Genomic DNA, 20,981 nt, shown 5'->3' on the forward strand with positions numbered 1-20,981 from the left:
GAATATTCAGGAACGTTCGTCAAGTAAATTGCAGCTGTAAACAAGCAAAGTAAGTATTCTTGAAAGTTTCTTCTCAACCGTAATTACTTCCAACCTTAGATCCGAAAGATATAGTTAAAGACTTCCTAGAGCATATAGTATATTTAGGAATACTGGCTATTCAAAGGTTTGTATCTGTTAAGATTAAAAATTCATGCAAGTCTTTAAAATTAATGCTGCCTGACAATGTGAATCCTCTACAAGTGCAGTAATTACAGTACAGATTTTAATATAATTTGGTATCAAATGATTTCGATCAGAATCCAACATTAAGTACCAAAACAATTAATAATTAGCCCATTACTGTGAAGTATCACTGGCGTGTCTCAATATTTATGCTGTGTGATAAGGTGCCTTTCCATTCTCACTGTCTTCATGAAAGCAAATAATTTGCAAGATACTTGAAACAGGTCACATCCTAAGATTTTGCTGGCCGCACTCACTCTCTTTCAGATTGGAATGAGAAATATTAACAAAAGCAAAATCTTCTCTGCTCCCAACTAGTGGTGACAGAGAAACCTCAGCCACTTGCAACGGGGGTCCCCAATCTTGTAGCCTTGAACATGTCCTCATGTTGAAGAGAGGGGTTTGTCGCATCACAGAGTGGGCTCTAGTTCCTCCTCCCACCCCCTAAACCATATTTTAATAGATTTGCCTGGGGCACAAGACCATTCATGCAAAGGTCCAAAGCCTCCACATAAAGCTTCTAATCCAAGTTTAGACTCTTGCCCTGCACAGAGTCCCATTGACCTCCGTGGGCAGACAAAGGGAACTATGTCAGCACACTGACTTGCAGGACTGGGTGCTCCCCAGGACTCTGTGACACGGTTGAAGCGACTCTGTCAGGGCTTCAACTTGCCATGGCTGCTCCCAGAAGCACCCTTTGTAGGGGCTTTCCCCACAGCAGAAGGCCTCCGCAGGTAAGGTAAAACAGAACCATCTTATCATCCCTCAAGGTGGTCCCTCCAGACCAGAGAGGAGGTACATTAATAGGCCTGTGAGAGGATTAGGACGCTTGCACCGTGCCTGGCCTGAACCTCTTCTGTGGACAAAGAGAAGACTTTGGTCACTAACAGCACGGAGTCAGCATCTTCCACAAGCATGACAATATTTTTTTTAAAGATATCAGGTAAGTGGTGGGGAGGAACCTAAAAATTGGGTAATTTTCACCGATTACTTAGAGTACCCATTCTTAACGGCCCAGGTCTACTTACCCCTCCTGAATACTTTCGCACTCCCCAGTGGAGTTATCAGAGGTCGGTACATGACTTTGGAAAGAGACTTAATTCATAAAGCTTTCAAATACATAGCTATTCTGCATGGCTTTGATGATTGCTTTCACATTTGGTGTGTTGGATGTGGCTGTGGTGGCTTTCCCAAGCCGGGAATGGAAGTCAAATTCTTGCCAGCTTTTATAGACTAAACTAGATTATTTTTCCTCTAAGAGCACCTAAAAATCCCAATCAACATTAGGGCCCTATTGTGCAAGGTGCCTTACATACACATAATAAGAAAGTCCCTGCCCCAGAGAGTTTACAACTAAAATAGTGAATCCAGGAAGTCTCTTTATTTTACAAATGGGGTAAGTGATTAGGTTGGTTGGTCTTTACCTATTGGACTTTTGAAGGGGAAAGGTAACAGGGACAATGAGGTAGTGAAACAAGTAAAATGATGAATTACCCATTCACCTTTTTTCTGTCCTGTGTAATTGTAAAGGACATTTTACTCAGAACCTTTGCCGTCTATGCCATAGTAACTAACTGGGTAGTTGTTAAGGAAAAGAGAACTGTGGTTTAATACTTATTACTACAATAGTCCTGTAATTCATGAAGTCTGACACTTCTATTACTGGGCCAATGTTTGCTTTCAGTTACTCTTCATAAATGCATATTTACTCTATAGTGAAACAATGGAGTTATTCTCAGTTATATCGGTGTAACAGAGTGTACTTTAGCCCCATGTTTATGGCAGACTTACTGCATTTCTAGTTGGACAGACTACAGCTGGGCATCATCATTGCTATACTGTAGCAACTATTGCTTTATGATAATGACAAGGCTGATTTTTCCATTGCACAAGTATGGTCATGGTTTTTTGGGACCAATAAGCAACCCAAATATGTGATTAAAAGCGCCTGCAGGTATATATAAGTTGTAACAAGGCCTCTGGCCTCTCCTCTCTCCTTTTATCTTTACAACTGTGTGGAAGATCGGTGTGGAGTAGCAAAAACATAGCAGTAGAAAAGGTGGCATGGGCCAGTGAATGGACCAAAACAGCAGGAGAGTACATCCGAGGAAGCGATGGGTATGGCTGAAAGCAGAAGAGGTGGTCTGGGGCTGGAGTGGGATCAGAGCACCTAGATATGGAGTGCATATATGAATGAGGTGATGGATAAGTGTAATGGAGAAAGAGGTGGACAGCGAGTGATAGCCAAATATTACAGGGAAAATAAACAAATGAGGCTATTAATTCCATCATGGGAGTTCTAGTGACAAAACTTTTGAGCAGTGGCCTCCTGGTTTATGTCTCTAACAGAGCCCTGCAATGGAATTACAGCCTTGTGTTACATGGTTGCTTGTCTGTTATTACGTATATAGGGGTTTACAAAAGATATACCCAGTTTTGTTGGTTAGTCTCTAAGGTGCCACAAGTACTCCTTTTCTTTTTGCGAATACAGACTAACACGGCTGTTCCTCTGAAACCAGTTTTGTTGGAGGCAGACAGGAGTGATTCAGTCAGGGTTCTCCTTTGGACTTTTCCAGCAGAGTTGGGGTCTCACTTCGCAGACTGTACAGAACAACTGATATAGCTCAGAAAGGTCCTTTATGTCCTATTTGTTCCAGAGCACAAAAACAACAAGGCCGTATTTTTGCAGTGGGAAAGATGGAAACATCCATCTTGCTCCAATGTGGCAAGAGGCAGGCTGCTTTCTGCATGGCGGACCAGGAAGCAAGCGATTTTTTTGTTTTGGCCCCCATGCAGTGGCCATTCAACCTTTAGTTCCCCTCTAAAATAATGAATTATAAAGTCAGATAAAAAGCTAACTGTGTATTCAAACCAAGAAGTATTATTGTCTTTCGAAAATAATTCCAGAAATATTTATTAAGTGTGGGGGAGGGGAATCAGACAAAAATCAGATTGGCTCGATGCAGCAGCAGCTGCCTGATTAGGGGCTATAGCGTTGGCCTACCTGGTAAATTATTAAGTGTGCAAAGACTAGTCCCCTCCACACTGAGATTTTACCCAAGAATTTGACAAGTTCTTATTAGTGTTATTGCGATGCTGTTGCATTACCTTTGAGAAAAACCATGATACCCTATGTTTCTCTGCACACGACAAAATACAGATTATTATAAATTCCCGAAAATCAGATCCATGCTCTGGATCACACGCTATTAAACAAACATCCCCAATATTGCAGCCTGGCAGTTTTAATTTCATCTGAAAAATGCATCTTGTTTCTTTCAACCCTTGACTGTTTTGACATTTTCTTCGATTAAATTATAAACAAGCATGAAGCCTGATGGTGGGGCTGGAGCCACTAATTTCCCTAATTGTTTGCAGTTGTCTGGCTTGGAGAAGGCTGCCCCTGTTAAGAAGTCAGTGATTACAGGTCTAAAGACTTCCTTTGTGTGTTTATTCAGCAGATAGGGTTCAAACATTCAGATTATTTAAATTATAGATTTGAATTTCACTGGAAGACATAAGCACTGAATAACATCTCTGGCAGCTCTCACAGAAGATGGAGCCCTCAGGGCACAATTGTCTCCTATAAACATTTCATGTCCTGTGGATTGGCTCAGGGACACCCAGTCCTCAGACAGGCTCACCGATTGCCTAGTGCTCAGCAGAAACTATCAGTTAATTATCAGTTTGCTGGTTAGCCATCTATTTATTTTATTAGTAATTATTGCAACAGAGTTCTGGAAGTAGCAAGCATATGTTGTCCAAAGTCTAAATGAGTTGCATTCTCTTTTTTATTATTTAACACTTCAAAGCTTCTTGTGCCTCTTCTTCCAAGTTCATAATTAACTAATTATTAGCTGCTTTGTAACAGCACCTTACCTTCGTGATGGCCATAAAAGAAGGCAAGGAATAAGTAGTAACCAGGAGAGCTCTTTGCTTATCTCAGCATCATCTTATCTTTATTATCAAAGGCTACACCCTGTTGCAGGACACAGACAAATGATCTTCTTTAATGGCAGTAATCTGTCTCTACAGGTAGGATGATAAAAGGTAGGTCAGGTGGCTATTTAGTACAACTTTAACCCTTTGGTGGTGATTAGTATCCTCTTTGGGCTGATCTTTAAATTAAGGAACTGCACTATTTCATCGAACATCTCTTTTTTAATAGGATATTAGGGCAACATTTTCAAAAGTGACTAGGGAATATGAAATCCTGTGAAGGAGCCCAATTTTCAGAGGATGGAGGCTTAACATTTCCAGAAAATCAGTCCTTTCTATGCGGTCTCAAAATCGGGCAGCCAAAAATATAGGCACCCAAAATCACTGATCTTTTTTTAAAAAACAAACAAACAAACAAACTTGACCTAGAAATTCATAAAGAAAAGATCTGAAAGGAAAAGACGACAAATTAGCATTGCCTCTGTGCTACACATGCCATCGTGGACCTCATTTCAATCCCATAAACAGTCATGCATTATATTACTGTGTAAGGTTCCATTCAGACCAAGTAATAATTTTACTTATTAAAGCCAGAAACTTCTAGATGCATCTCTATTGGGGATTTGCAGTCAGATCAAAAAATAGACCAGTATGGACTGCTGTACTGAAAGCCATTCCATCCTTCAGACCTCGGGGAGAAAGGAGTTCTTCTCTTCATTCTGTAGGCTTGAACAGTGCACCAGTCCAGAGCACGTAAATACAAGCGTATCAGTTAGTCACTAGAACAGTAGTTCTCTTCAATATAGGTTCCTTCTCTGCTCCCATCAAAGGAAGCACTGAAGTCAATGCTGGTTGCAAAGGCATCAGGCAAGCATAGCCAAAGACTAAAAAGAACAGCATTTTCCTTTTGTTTTTTGTTCGTCCCCAGTCATTTCACCATTAAATCAAAGGACGCTTGGTGTTGTTTGGGAGTAATAAGATTCCACCATCAGAGCAACCAAGAAAGAAAATAGAATTCTGCGTGCCTCTAAAATGACAATCCCACTTCATAGCAGAGGTGTTATATTTATTGCTTTTTAAGGATCACATCAGACTTTTCAAAGTAAAATATCTCCAATGTAATCTTATCAGGCCTCCACTGTAACCGAAATCTAACACAATTACTTCCCTTCCAAACCTTGTATCAAGGCACTCAGGGGAATGTTTATACACATCAGCGTTGGCTGTCCTTTACTGCCAGCGATAATCCTTGAGCTATGTTCTGCTGCAACGTAATAAAAAGCACAGCAAAGTTACCAAGCGCCCAGCTCTGCTAACCTCACAACCTGCACAACAGGCACCATCCCAGTGTAAACACTAGCAAATTTAAAACCCTGGTATAAATCGGACTAAGCAGTTAAAGAAAAAATGCTATTTGCAACCACTTCACAAGCTCATAGTAACTAGCTTTTACCTCACTTCTTGCATTACACTGTCACTGTGTAGTCACTAGAACAAACATTACACTATATAAGGGGCACTATACTATGAATTTTCCCACTAACTCCAAGGAGTAACTGAGAGGTATAGTATGTTTTTAACATCCTCCCGGGAAATACCAGTTTTAATAAAAAAAACAAAAAAAAACAACACCCACTCAGCTCCATTCCCCAGATATTAAAAAAAGAGAGAGGCTTGAATCACCAAGTTTGGCTCCATATCCAAGCACCCCCCTGAATTTGGGGGAAAAGTCTTTGATCCAGAGGCTTGGAAAGGCCTATCTCTAGTTGTTTTCTTTGCATCCTTCCCACATTGCAGCACCCTTCTCTAAGTCACTGCGAATTCTGTACAAGGTACGAACTTGTAAAGACTGTGAAAATTCAGAGCGCTAACTTCACACACACAACCTCCCCAACTCATGCAAAGAATCCCATCATCTTCCCCCAGGTGATGCAACAACTTTTGTTATTGCTGAGAGCACTAACTCCTAATCTGATGGGGTCTTGAGAACCAGTGCGGGTCTATAGACACCGAGGGTATGTCTACACGGCAATAAAACACCCACGGGCAGGCCCGTGCCAGCTGACCTTGGCTCCAAGCCTACGCTCAAATTTTACAGCCCTGCAGGCTGAGCCCCAATAGCCCAAGTCACTGACACAGACCAACGACAGGTGTTTTACTGCAGCGTAGCCAATCTCCCTGGACTATACTGGAGTTCACGTCACCCCTATATTTGTACACTACCAACATGTGCTATTTTTGAAGCTATGCCACCGAGTCTTTATGCGAGACCTCTCTCAAAGATTGAGCTGATTGCCCTTAAACTCATTTGAGAGAGTTTTCAGGTCTTCTATGCGGAGCTGCAGGGTTTCCTGGTTTTAGTGCACAGCAGCTTGAAGTCCCTGTTTTGGTCACCTCCTTGGCGCTGGAGACTCTTGGACACTTGGAAGCACCTAATTTTTCCCATGATCCTATCAAAACTATTTCTTTCCCTAATTGCTCGTCTCACCCTTCATATCTATGCAGCTGTGTGTTCTCCTTTCGTCCTCGCTCAGCCAACTTACACCTACTTAGCCCTCCGACTCTTCAGGGAAGGTTCTCTCCCCCCAGACCCTCCAAACATCTTTGTGCTCTTCTCTGAGCTCCTTCCGATTTATTAGTACCTTTCCGATAGAGCTCCCCAGATTTAAATGTAAAAAGAAAAGGAGGACTTGTGGCACCTTAGAGACTAACACTTCATTTGAGCATAAGCTTTTGTGAGGGTCACTGCCACTGCAGTTGCACCAGAGGTGGATAGAGAGGTAGGATTATCTTCCCCGTAATATACCACCTCTAGAACCCAAAACTGCACTGGGCCATTTTTAATGCCATATTGCATTGCAAGCCCATCTGTAATTTGCTTTTCACTTGCTCTCTTTCATGTCTTTCAGCATTAATATAGCCCCAGTGTCTTCCTTCAATTGGATTTACAGCCCTCACTTCATTATCTTCCTTCCATGTTTCTGGTACTCTCACTAGGTCCCTTTGCATTATTTTTCTATCTGCACTGCCATTTGCAACACATGAATGTAGCATCGGATGAAGATTTCACTAGCATGTTGCTTATTCCCTCCTCCCACCCCATGGAGCAAGATGTTAAATGAATTCAGCTGGATGCCCCCAGTTTGCTTGACCTGAATTGTTTCGTAGTGTTCAGAAGCACTTATGCTTGGAGAAGACAGGAAGGATGCTACCTGCGTGCTAAGACAAGTTAAGACAAAAGGACTCAATCCTTCAGTTTGACTGAGCTTTGCTTGCCACAAGACCTGGGAGCGAATGAACAAAAGTGCCTTTACAACACCTTTATATTCCTCCAAACTGATTCTAGATTGCACATGGGTGTAACAATCCTTCAGGGACCACCAGCCACAGTCTGCTGGAGCACAGGAGTTTTGCATCACACTCCCTACACAGAAACTAGAAGGCTAGCCCTGAGTCTGCTGTGCCAGCTTTACGCCATCTGGGGATTCCCCAACTCTGGGAAAAGCCTCGGCCAGCTGATTACACTGCTTTGAGTAGCACAGAGGAGACAGAACAGGAGCCAGGTCCTGGCTAACCCAAGGAATAAAGAAATCTTAAAAAGACTAAATCACTAAGTGCTTTTTTGCTTGTGGTTTGGAGAGGAGGAAAAGAGTAAATGCATCAACAGGTTTTTTATTTCAGCGTCTGACATGCAGGGTAGAATTTGAATGATGTGGGACTCATCCTCCACTAGAAAGTGCACCATTGCACTAGATTCTGCAACTATAATTCCAGTATTCTGAGTATTAAAACCAAGGGTGCCAATGCCATTTATATCAAGTCAAAACTTGTGCCTTCCACAGAAGTTGGTCTAAATAAAAGATATTACCTCACCTACCTTGTCTGTCTCTCTCTCACTCCCATTCACCCTTGGTTGGGTACAGGAGTAACTATAGTCTGTATAAACCAATAAACCTTGAGAGTTCCACTTCTTACAGTCTACAAGACAGAAACTCTCCATGGAGAACCCAGACAATGCCATCTCCTTATTACCGAGAGCCTCCGTGAACAGGAATTGAGAGGATACCCTCCCAGAAGAAAGGTGGAGAGGTGAGGCAGGCCTTCAGGCATCTGCTTGCAGTCTTCTGTAAGCCAGTGAGGAAGCACCATGAAAAAAAATTAAGGCATACAATGGACACCCTAAATCTGGACTGCCTGGATACACCAGAGCTAACAGGTAATTATTCTATTTCCAGTGGCCAGATCACCTAATATAAAAGGGACACTCTAAATCAGGAGAATAAGGCTACTGCATCAGGGTGGTTTCTCTATTTAGAGAAACTGTTTCTTCTCATCTGGGGGTCGAGGGAAGAGAGATTCCCAAGGACTGCAAGAAAGACAGCCTGCAGCTACCATGTTGGGAGGAAACTAGAGATCCCTGAAAGCAGAGCTTCTGGTATGGGCAGACAGGAGCTCATTCCTCTGCTCTCCAAAACCCTGGAGATGTTCCACTTTTAATTGCCGTTCCTTGTCTGCACCAAGGATTCCTTCGCACATGTGGTGTGTGAGAGAGAACAGAGTACAAATGGGATGTGAAAGGTGGTTCATTATCAGTTTCTTGCTTTTCAAGTCTCTCCCAGAACAGAAGGAAAGCAGGTGTTGTGTTTTTTCCCCCCTCTCTCTAAATGAAAGATTCGTTTGTGCAACACAACTCCCACTCATCTAAACTTGGGTGGGGAGAAAAAACACCTCCCAGTGAAAGCAGAAGCTCTTACCTGATGGGAAGGTAACAAGTGTTCCTTCTCTCCAGCAGTCTTCTTCCTGGTAGCTGCCTGCTGTTAGGCCCCAACCACCCCAGTTATGGCTAATTCAAAGATTCACAGGTGCAGTAATAATCCCTCAGCAGAAAGGAAGGCAGTATTCTGCTATAGGAAAATCCTGCTGCAGAAGGGGAAATGATCTAGCTAAGGCTTAACAAAAACTTCACCTCCTAGCCCCCTCATACAGAGGTGCAAGTTTAAGAGCTAATGTCATAGGTGTGTGAACTTTTAGAAACTTGAAACCATGTTGGATATGTTGTTATTCCCTATTTATCGGATTAATATGTTTTATCATTTATGTATTTGACCTCCAATTGCGCTAAATCATATACTACACCACCTGAGGCCCACACTACACCAGTGACTCAGCTAGTAACAATTACATTCTGACCATGGCCCAGCATAAGGTTCACTTTTGATGGAAATACAATTTTTAATTTTTGTTCTATGAAAAAAATCTGGTTTTTGATTAAAAATATCAAAATGAAAAGCTTCATTCATTTCGTTTCAAATTGAAATCAACCTTTTGTTGTGGCTCCAGAAGGCGTTTCCAAAACAAAATGAAAAATTCAATTTGTAATAAAGGTAAATTAAAACTTGTGAAATGAAAATTGTCAACAAAAGTGGATTTTTTTCATTAAAAAAATCCAAATTTTATTAATTTTTGACAAACTATATTTGTATACACACAGAGCCCGTCTTTGGTCCAAAAATTTCCACCAGCTGTAGGTTTTGAAGCTGCTGGCTGGAACGCTCAGAATTTAAGCAGAAAAAGGGGAAGAAAATGCTCTGTCTTGCACAAAGGGAGAGAAACTATCAGACCCTGATAATGAGTGCAATACCCTGCTGGGTTACAAATGCTAGGGTTACACAGGTGATTAAAAGGCTGGTTTGGGCCTTTAACCCCCACAGAAGAGGCACTGAAGACAGCTGGCTAACTAGTGGCCGATGACTCTCCAGATCAGCGAGATGCATTCATTTAGCAAATTCTGTTTTAGAAAGTAAGTTTCTCAGAGTCCTTTCGAAGTAAGTTACCCAAATCTACTTAATACTTACCCAACAAACCCCCAAAGTCTGCCACATTACAGAGCCCAAAGTCTCCTCTAGCACCCGTATCTGTGCTGGCTGCTTAAAGGGCAGAACAGTGGGTCTGTCAATACCCCTTCGCAGCTGTGCAGTCATGGAAGGCAGAGCAGAGCCTCCTACCATACCCGGAATTCCTCCTGGGTATTTCTGCTTCAGTGTAGCCCATCACGCTCTCTGCACTACAGGCCCTGGCTGAACAGTCCAAGCAGTCTGCTGCAGTTTCCCCATATACAATTGGGGATAAGCCGACCGTGGGCTCCCTAGGCAACCCAAGGTGTTGGAGAGGCTGCTATCTGTGGAGTTGGGCAGTGGTGCCAGCTACCCATGAAGTCAGGGAGCTGGCTACCTCCGGAGTGGGGGAGCCCTGACTTCACAGCAGCCCCCCTGGCTGACTAGTAGGGAGCTGCAGACAAGTGCACGTGGCTGAGGAGCAACCTCCCCGAGCGCCAGCTCCTGTGGTCTCAGCCAGGTGGCCTGCCGAGGAGTCGGGGGGGGCAGACAAGCTGGCAGGAACTGTCAAGCCTGCCTGCCTGGTTTCTGTCGTCGATTCCATTGAAACGTTCATGTGGCTGTGAAACATTTCAGCTCAGTTGAATCAGCACTGTCCGATAGACGCGTGTCTCACCACCAGACAATTTTGGACATGCTCTAGTTGTGAGATACAGGTCACTGGGAGGGGGTTATGACGCTGGGCAAGTGCTACTGAGATATTGTGTAGGCAATTCTGTATACATTTTGTGGATTTTATTCTTTGTACTCTATACTTTGGTTTAGGTTACTAAAGACCTGAACAAATGAATACTTCAGCCTAAATGTTGCAGCTTTACTCAGGCAAAAATCCCCAAAAAATCAGAAATTTCACCTGGCAAAGATGGATCATGGATGTCTAATTGCAAATTTAAAGCCTAGGGGCATTTCCACTGTGAACTGCATTGTCAAGATTTTATGACTACAGTGTAAAAAAATTGCATTTGGCTTAAACTTGCCATTCAACTTCTCATCACAGGAGTAAGATACCATACTGTACACACACACAAAAAAGAGAGAGAGAAAACAACATTTAGCAGCTTTTAAAATTATGCAGATATTTTTAATGTCTTTGGAGTATTCAGACACTCACTCATATGTCGCAAAACAGATTTGATTTCTAGGAATGACATTTGGCAGAGCAATTAATCCATGCTATGTTCTAATCGCGTTTGGTACTGGGGGGAAATGTTTTTAAAAAAAAGAAAAGTGAAACTTGATTTTCAAAGCTGCCTGTGCCACTAATTATTTTCAAAGAAGGCTCAGAAGAGTTTTCGGCGAGCACAGGGACAAAGCCTGGTCCCAGCTGGGGGCGATTTAGCAATGGGGCATGTTATTTTTTGCAAACATTTTAATCAGAATCACATATCATTGAGATTAGAAGATTTCGTCATCATCTCCAGTGACATGGTGTGCTGGGTACACAGACCTCTGCAGGCGCAGGGGAGAGGACTCCTTCTTTCCAGGCTGCTGCTTGATTGCTACTCCTGGCTTAATTATAGCCTGCCCAGCCCTTGTGCCACTCCTCCACCCACGCTGGCGATAATTACTGGTGGATCAACGGAGAGGCAACTCCACAAGCCTTGCTCCTCTCCTACCCTGAATGCACGGTTTCATGCAGCCATTGTGGAAGCCTCCGCAGAGCTAGTGTCCTCTGATCACAGGCTCTGAAATGCCTGCTGTCCTCCTGGACAGTGGAAAAGAGATGGCAGGGCTCTCTACATCTACACTGATGGCTGGCTGAAGGAAGGGCTTCATTTAAAGGAAGCCTCTGGCAGGAAACTAAAAGGGCTTCCGCCTAAAAATATTGGACTTCATCATCTAGAAAGGTGCTGAGCCCTCCTAACTCCCACTGAAAGCCACGGGAGCTGGGAATGCTCAGAGCCTTGTAGGACCAATGAATAAAATTTAACCACTGCTGTTGTCTTAACATATCTGTATCTGTACATGCTGTTCTGTCCTTTCGACTAGGAGGTGATGTGGTCAACTAGGTGTTCCCACTTGCCTACTTAACAGAAGGATGAGAAAAAAAAATGACTCCTCTTCCTTAGGGAATGGACTGAGAACTCCAGCCACAAGAGCTCTCTGGTTTGGCTTTCAGGGATTATCAGATCCTGCATGAATGCGGATGGAAGCCAGCTCCTCCTGAGGCAGCACAGCTGCTCCATCAAGCCTGAGGCTGCAATCGCTTCCCCTGTTGCTGGAGACGGTGGATCTGCAGAGCAGCAGGGCCCTCAGCCTACCTTTCCTGATCACTGAACACGGTGGGAGTAGGAGCTGCCATGGAGTCCGGCTGCCTGGTGTGGGACCCCCCATGTGGAGTCCAAAAATCCTACATCCCCCAGATAGCAGAAACACAAGGGTTCTGCTGAACTTTGACAGGCTGACCTGGGAGGAAATGGCAGGATTCTCCACTAAATGGAGAGCTCTAACTCCCTCAATCTGATCTGACTTTCTAGATAAGTCTTTAGATGCTGAACCTTGTCCACCCGTTTGTTTCATTACAAAGGACTCCATCGCTGTTTTTGCATAAGTCTGAAACTTTGGTTCTCTTCTTTCCCCTGGAATCCTTGACACAGGATTCTAGGGGGAGGAGTGGCAAGCCCAACACAAATATCATTCTGTGTGATAGATAAGACCAGTAAGAAAAGCTTCTCTGACATTCATGATGGAATACAAGAGCAAAGGCTGTGGGGTAGAATTTCATTTAGAGACTTTACAGAAGCTGCTAGCTAACTTTTACCATAACTGCACCAACTCTAACACTGCAGTGGTCCCATTTGCTGATGAATCTGTCCTAAAACCAGTTTTGTCTCCAGCCACTTGAAATGTAACCTAACAGCTGTTCAAAGGTGTACCTATGCTAGCCCGGTGTTTGGGTTTGAACCATGGACTACTGTCCACTAGGGGCTAGACTTACACCAATAAATCTAAACCTACAGCACGTGGTTTGCTTTTTCTATTGATTTAAAAAAAACAAAGAGACAAGTCTCTTCACCTCCCAAATGTTCCTATTCAACCTGTTCACAGCTAGGAATATATTTCTAAGTTGTTTTTTTTAAATAGAAATAAATACATAGTTTAAGCAGGTTGTTAGTAACATCTGCCATTAAGGTTACAAAAACCATTTGCACTATACCTGTAGTATAACTTTTCTCCTGCTCGTAACTTTCAGAAATATTTGCCTTTGGGGGTTACTGGTTTCCATAGTTAGTTTCGGTCTGAAGAAGAATCATTGTTATTATTGGGGAATGTTTGAGCAAAATCCCTTCAGTCATGTCTGGGTTACAGAAGAGTAGGGTGGGAAAAATCTAACCATGTCTTTTTTTTTTTTCTTAAAACAAGACTATGCAAAAATGGCTGAAACCGGACATAGACTGAGTCCTTGCAGAGAACTAATCTTTCGTGGGCGAGACTGGGAAATGTGGTGGGGAGGGAGTTCTAAGCCACTGAAAAGACACTTCTGGGCATGTTGTGTAGGCATCTGCTAACCTCTTTTAGCAGCCTAACTAATCTCACACCCCCTCAGACATTTCTGCCAGTTTTCTCTGCCCATCCTGATAAGGCCAAAGTCTGCTGGTCTCAGGTAGTTGCTTGGACAGAGTGCAAAAGGGGGATTGTAACTGTTACATGTACCAACGTCCAAACAAACAAACCAATCTTTCCTTCACATTTGGAACAGGAAAAATCATAGGCAAACACAAAATCATGAGCCCTGTGATTTTCTCTCCACACTTACAGCTGCATTTCGCAAATGCTATGCTTTTCATTTTATAGAAAAATGTCTGTTTCTCAGTTGCAAAAATCAGCTGTCACACTGTTAGCAGGTGTGCTGCTGCTTTATGGACCCAACCTCACACAAGAGAAGGAACTCAACCATCTAGCTCAGTGGTTTGAGCATTGGCCTGCTAAACCCAGGGTTGTGAGTTCAATCCTTCAGGGGGCTGTTAAGTTGATCTGGGGCAAAAAATGGGGATTGGTCCGGTTGGACTAGATGATCTCTTGAGGTCCCTTCCAAGCCTGTGAATCTCTTAACCTGTTCAACTTAGTACAGTATTAGGTGAGAAGCAGCCCGGCTTAGACAACAGAGCATTAGACTGGAAACATGGGTTCTATTCCTGGCTCTGCTAATTGGCTGCTAGGAAACTTAGGCAATTCTGTGCTTAAACTTCCCAATCTGTACAATGACACTGACCTTCCTTTGAGAGCTACTGATGAAAAGTGCTGTATAAGAGCAAAGTATTCTTATCCCACACACAAAAAATTGAGATTTCAAAAAAAATTCCGTCTTAAATTGTGGGGGGAGGGGAGGGAAGAGAGAAGTCAATCTTGAAAATGTTTGTGAATTGAAAATAAGAAAAAAATCAGTTAGGATCAATTGATATGGTTTGTTTCCATAATTTTGAAACATTTCTTTTCAAATATGATCATCTTTTTTTTTTTAAACTGTAATGGTCTTAAATTTCAATACAAAACATCTGAATGAAAATCTAGATTTCCCTTCCAGAAAATGCTGAAACAAAACATTGAGAATTCTGAAACTGTCAAAAAAAAAATTCAAGTTGAAAAATTCAGTTAAACTGACCCTTTCCCACAAAAAGTTTAGCTTGATGAATCAGCATTTTCCAATGTAAAAATTGGTTTTGTCAAAAAATTCCTGACCAGCTCTGCTCAATATGGTCTCATGCCTGCAATGAGCGTCACATAGAGAGTGATCTCTGTGCCCACACAGAGCCCTACTGAGGGCACCAATACTCTGATCCGAAGTACTTCAATAGTCCCTATTACCACTGTATCCGAGCACCTCACAATCCTGAAGGTGTTTAATCCTCACAACTCACTGGTGAGGTAGGGCACAGCTATGACCGCATACGACCACAGCTACGCTACAAATTTTACCACACTAGCTCAGAGGAGAGATGTCTACATGAGCTGGGAATCACAGCGTTCGCTCATAATGTGGACGTAGCCTCAGTAACTTGCCCAAGGTCACACAGAAAGTCTTTGGTGAAGCAGAGACTTGAACCTGGGTTTCCTTCATCCCAGGCTATTATCTGACTCCTAGAACCTCGTTTCCTTCTGTGCCTTCATGAAGGTTCAGGAGCAGGGCCTAAGAGGTCACCCGACAGGCTAAGCGGGACCACTTAAATACCAGTTATTAAGCTCATGCATCCCCTTATCCATTCTTTTAAAAAAAAACAAAAACAAAACCACACACAGGGTAAAATGTGCCACAGTAAGACAATAAAAAACAGTGTAGACAAAACCTCAAAAAGTCTGGTTACTGTTCAGACAGCAGCATTCTACCTTTGGGGCTTTGAAACATGCTGTGTGTGGGGGACTTTCCATTCCTGTTGAACCTTGGAGCTGAATCCTGTACATTAGAAAACGTGGGCTGTAGACACACAGGATGTGGTACTGAGATAATACTGCTCTCAGAACCTTAACTGTTGCATTTTCAAACCTCTTTATGGATTGTGAAGCTCTCACTTTGAGTGACTGCTGGTGACTTTTTTGTGCCTCTAGGAATGCTTGCAGTACTAATTAGTGGCCTTTTGCAGTGGTTGCATCTTAGCTTCTCCAGCAGCCTGGCTGAGGAAAGTTGAGGATTCCTTCACACTGCTATAGAGGTTTTTGCCAGGAGTCCTTGTACACAGGCTTGCTCCATTCCCAGGATTGGCCCTTACTTAAGGAATGACGACAAGTATCACAAGGGTAGCTGTGTTTGCTGCTTTTACAGATCCAGACTGAGTCCTGTAGCACCTTATAGACTAGCAGACATATTGGAGCATAAGCTTTCGTGGGTGAATACCCACTTCGTCGGATGTTTTCACCCACAAAAGCTTATGCTCCAATACGTCTGTTAGTCTATAAGGTGTCACAGGACTCGTTGCCGCTTTTAATGAATGATCTTCATCTTGCAAATATTTGTGACTCACTCCTATCTCACCACATGAAACATCCTGAGGGGTTGCTTATCGAGGATGTCATTGGATAGATTATCTTTGATGCAAATAACCCAGCAAGAAAAGCCATACTATTAAACTGTTTAAAAAAAACAACAACCCGGTCTGGAGCTTAGATTCCCATTTTTCAGAGAGAGGACCTCAGGCCTTATTATACTCCATGCTGTACTAACACACAATCATTTAAATAAAATGGGAACAGATGAAGATCTTCAAACAATTTTTCATGCACAAGTATTTTGGGGCCTGAGCCAAAGCCCATCAGGGTCAATGGAAAAATGCCCAGGGGCATCAATAGGCTTTAGATCAGGTACCTAATAAGCAAGCCTTCTTCAGACTGGTAGTGTCTACTAAGCATTTCAGTATATAGCAGCCTTTTTTGCCATTAAACATTTCAACTACACGTATGTGAAACCTACTCCTACGTTTAATAATAAATAGCGCTTCTCCAGATACCAATACACAGATCCAGTATCTGGGGAGTCATTATTTCCCATTATAAGTACATGAAGCTGATAAATGTTACCAGTTTGATGTTACAACTACATGCTGTCACCTTGGTGTCTCTCCATGCTAGTTATGCCCTACACATACTCTGAGTCAGAGTACTTACTTGAAATCTGGAAGGCTTTCAAGTACTGTATGTGAATTGAAATCCATATTTTTTTCCCCACAATTCTTTTTTGACAAGTCATAATATGAGCTCTTTCAAAATATTTGAAAGAGCTTGTCTCTTTACTAGACAGGATGATTTACACAGATTTTGCTGAGGAAGCCTATGTGCACTGAATTTAAAAATAATAGGAGAAAGGTATTTCCTCAGTGTTAGAATTTCGAGAGCACTCATGTGAATTCTTCAGTTTGAGTGGCACCATGTCGGTATCCTCTACTGTTTTTAGAGCTCAAGTTGCTATAACAACTCACTTCATCTGTTCAGTCGAGTACCTGTGTGTCATATTTTTCCTTATGGGTCTCCTGTTTTCCAGACACCTTCTCTCAGATTTTTATTTAAGGGGACCAGCTCATTCCCCCAGTGTTCAGACATGTAAGTAGCTGAAAGGAGCCAAAATTTGTGCTGAAAAGAGTGAAATCTTCACTGAGGACAGAACAAGGCAAATTAAGGACCTGATCTAGTTCCCATTGAAGTAAATGGAAGTTTTGCCAATTACTGGATCTGGATCGGATTATAGGCCACAGGAAGGGGAAAGTGGAGGACTTTGATATCAAAGACGGACAAAGGATGCTGCAATCAGACAATCCTTGACACAGTGGGGATTAGAGCAAGTCAACAAATCAGTCCCCCAGCTGGTCATAAAATAGATATTTTTCCCCCATGGAAAATTTTGACTTTTCAGTTAAATAGTTTGGTCAAAAAAAAATTTTTTTTTTTAAATTGGCCCAAACACCAACATGTTTTATTCAAACCAGTGCTGTAAAAAGCTTTATGGGAGCTGTAGTCCAGGAAAAAAGTCCAGCTCATAAAGGAGAATGGGAGCATAAGACATCTGAACTTCATCTCCCATGATGCTCCATCCCCCCCCCCCCCCCCCCACACACACACGGGAGGTAAATGGGTGCATCATAGGAATCCCTACCCAGGTGTGCCATGGGAGAGGTAGTCCAGCCAGATAGCCTAGTCCATGGAGGAGAATGGGACCATCTGAACTACAACTTGGATGCTGTGGACCGGGTATTATGGGAGCAGGCTCACAGAGGCTTGAAGGTTACTATCACCATGTGCAGCAGGTTACAGCTAGCATTTATCCTCAGTTGTGCTTGCACATAGCGATACTCCTACCTGTTCAGGAGAGCCATATCCTTACTTGGTCTCCTTTGCCCTGTGCAAAGACCTGCAGGATTGACCCTAGCTAACGCACTGCTGTGTGGGCCCCGATAGGCACAGGCAGGCTGGCTTCTTATTTGTCTCACGGTATGCAGAATAATTTTCTCTGAAATCACCCTGGTCTTCTTCAAACACGTCTGTATATATTTGATAACTTTTACATATGTCATTTCTGTATGACAGCCACAACTCCCACCTGGAGTTTTGCAACATTGTCCACATGTTATCTTTCCTGGAGGATACAAATGTGTTGTGGAGACTATTTTTGCACCATAGAGAGAAAGAGAATGCAGAAAAGATTAAGTTACATTCAAATGGCCAAATTGTGGCTCACCTTGCACCATGGGGAAAGAGAAGACAGGGGGCTCCTTCCTGGTACCCAAGAGTAGGTACCCAGGGGGTCTGGGTGGGTTTGTACTCGGGTGGCTAGCACAAGCTGCCGCCTGTGCCACCCCAGCTGCTCCACTATTTTTAGGTCATTAGTTCAAGCAGAGCTAGCACGTCTGTCTACTCACAATGGGAAGCACGCTTCCAGCTGCAGTGTAGGCATACCCAAAGCAGGCAGCCCGAAGGAGCACAAGGAGGGGGAAGACCAGAGCAGCTGTTAGTGCTGCTATGGCCCCAAAGGAACATGACTGGTGGGTTGGGGTGTGACCTCACATCTCCAGCCCAACCCATTCACCCACAGAGGTTAGTGTTGACTTCTAATATTATTTTACAGTGCCCCTAAGTGTGCAAGAGGCCACAGTACAAATACTATGAGAAGATAAAAGTGGAAATCCTGGGTCCACCGAAGTCAATGGCAAAGTTTCCATCAACTTCAATGGGACGAAGATTTCACCCAAAGTTCCTGACGTAAAAGCTTCTGATCCGATTTCAGACATAATTCACTGAGGTGAGTAACAAAACAGGAGGGAGAGGCATAACCTGGAGCAATAAAACAGTTACTTAGCAAAGGCTTGAGTGCAGCACGGTGAAGCATACATTAAAAAAAAAAAAAGAAAACTCGGGAAGAGTAGTTAATTAAATCAATGTTATTTCTTCCAAAAATGCTGTACAATGAAAGTTTTGTTTCATTTTTGAGGTTTTAAAAATATCTCCCCGACAGTGTCCCTGGCCCATGTACTACTCCAGATCATGCAGTATTTAATACTGGAGGTATTAAACAAAAGACTCCCTTCCTAAAAGCCAGGATACAAATATACTCCATTCAGGAAACACCCCAGTAAAGAGATGAATTTTGTCATATACCCAGTAGGGCAGCTCACATGCAGAACTGACCTTCATTCATCAACAAGCTAGGCAAGTGTATTATGAGTCTCAGCAATTCTCATTCTGTGGTTTATGGACACAGAACACTTGCTGGCGGTCCACAAAGCATGCCTTTTCCCAGTCGCCAGTTGTTTCTACAAGCTTTAGGCTTTTCATTGCCATGCACAGCTTAGACACCTGCGGTAGCAACTGAAAACCTGGAGGAACCAGTCTAGCAACGTACAAACAATTGTAATTGCCACTGGGATATCACACCACCGCGAATGGGTGGGGAGAGGGCCCCATGAGATGACCTCGCTGTTAAGATGTGGGCCACATGCCAATCCTTTTGCAGAGCCTTTGATTTGTACTGTACGTTCAAGACAGACTGGCAAGAACCAAAGGAATCTCAGAACTCCAGATGCTGCACAAACTGAAATGCGCCACCAAACTTCTCAGTGACTCAGTAATTAGAAAATAATCAAAGGGTACTCAACTTCTTAAACAGCCATTAGAAACAGACAGCTATCTATAAATAGAACCGCAACAACAGGCTAAGAATTGAAAACATCCCCAACCTACATTTGTTTCTATTACACTTTATTGGATTAGCCAGCCATTTTAACACCATCAGCCAGATCCTCAGCTCATGAAAATCAGCACCACTCTATTTTGGAGCTACATCAATTTACACCAGTTGAGGATCTGGCCCTTGGGTTTAAGGTCTGAAAAGCATGTGATAAATCACTAAGAAAGTCTCAAGGATTATTTGTTAAATAATCGTCCTATGGAAACTGCAGCTATATACGCAGAGAGAGACATGTTTTCCTGAACTTTTAGTTGGTTTGTATTCTGGAAAATACCAGTGTGATCCAGGGATTAAATTGAAATGTTTTAACAAAACAACACTGTTCTGCTTCTATCACAAGCTTTTCTTACAGATACGCTATAGGAAAGAAACCAGTTAGATCCTTGTTCATATTGCATGAGTTTACTGAGGACTTTCTGTAGATCCATGCATTAACTACATATCATTCAAAAGCCTGAGCTAGAGATATTTCAGATAGAGTAGAACTTTATTATAACTTGGTTCAGAGCTGTACTATATCATAACATACTATAACAAACTGATTGATGGGATCAGGCACTACGCTCTCCTAATTTCACTGTGATGGACTTTCAGGAAATTTAAGAAATAAGTGAATGAAATATTAATACCTTTTAATAAAAGACCATGGCAGTTTGTTTTAAGCAAAGGCTGTCTTTGGGCTTTGAATCAGGCTTTAACTGCAGAGATTTGGCTATATTCGGACTCAATTTACATCCATATAAGCCCACTGATTTCAATTAAAGGTAAACTTGGACCCCCCCCTCCAGGAGTGGCACTCAGAACTCAGACCAAAATTATCATGGTACAAAATGAAAGTTCTTATTTTTATAATGGGGTGAACAAAAATCCTAGAAGCAAATACCCTGACCTTTGGGATGACCAATATCCAGATTTGGATCTGAATGTTGGAGCTTGACTCCATTGCTAATTTCAGGGGGGGGGTCACGCAGAATGTAGTTAAGGGCAGATTTTGTTTTATCAGGCAGTAATTACAAATTTCTAGGAAGTGGATACAGTTTGGGGGCCCCATTATAAAGTCCTACTACATGTAACCTGTACTCTTCTCCATATGTGTAATCAGAATTGACAGCTCATTAAGTACCTTCTATACACCCTCAACAAGGAAAACATGAGAGATTGTCTATGTTACTAGGGCAGGTTGGGGGCACACTCAGAACAAGAGATGCTGGAAACTATTTTCAGTAGGCAGCACCACTAACGCTGTGCAAAATGGA

The 20,981-nt window shown here is 42.6% G+C and overlaps 1 long non-coding RNA gene across 1 annotated transcript in view; it reads right to left on the minus strand.

Moving 5' to 3' along the window:
• Window positions 1-20,981, minus strand: part of LOC140895318 (uncharacterized) — a 142,503-nt gene that overhangs the window by 119,341 nt on the left and 2,181 nt on the right. The window lies entirely within an intron of this gene.

Source organism: Lepidochelys kempii, chromosome 11 (assembly GCF_965140265.1).
Source record: "Lepidochelys kempii isolate rLepKem1 chromosome 11, rLepKem1.hap2, whole genome shotgun sequence".
Classification (NCBI taxonomy): Eukaryota; Metazoa; Chordata; order Testudines; family Cheloniidae; genus Lepidochelys; species Lepidochelys kempii.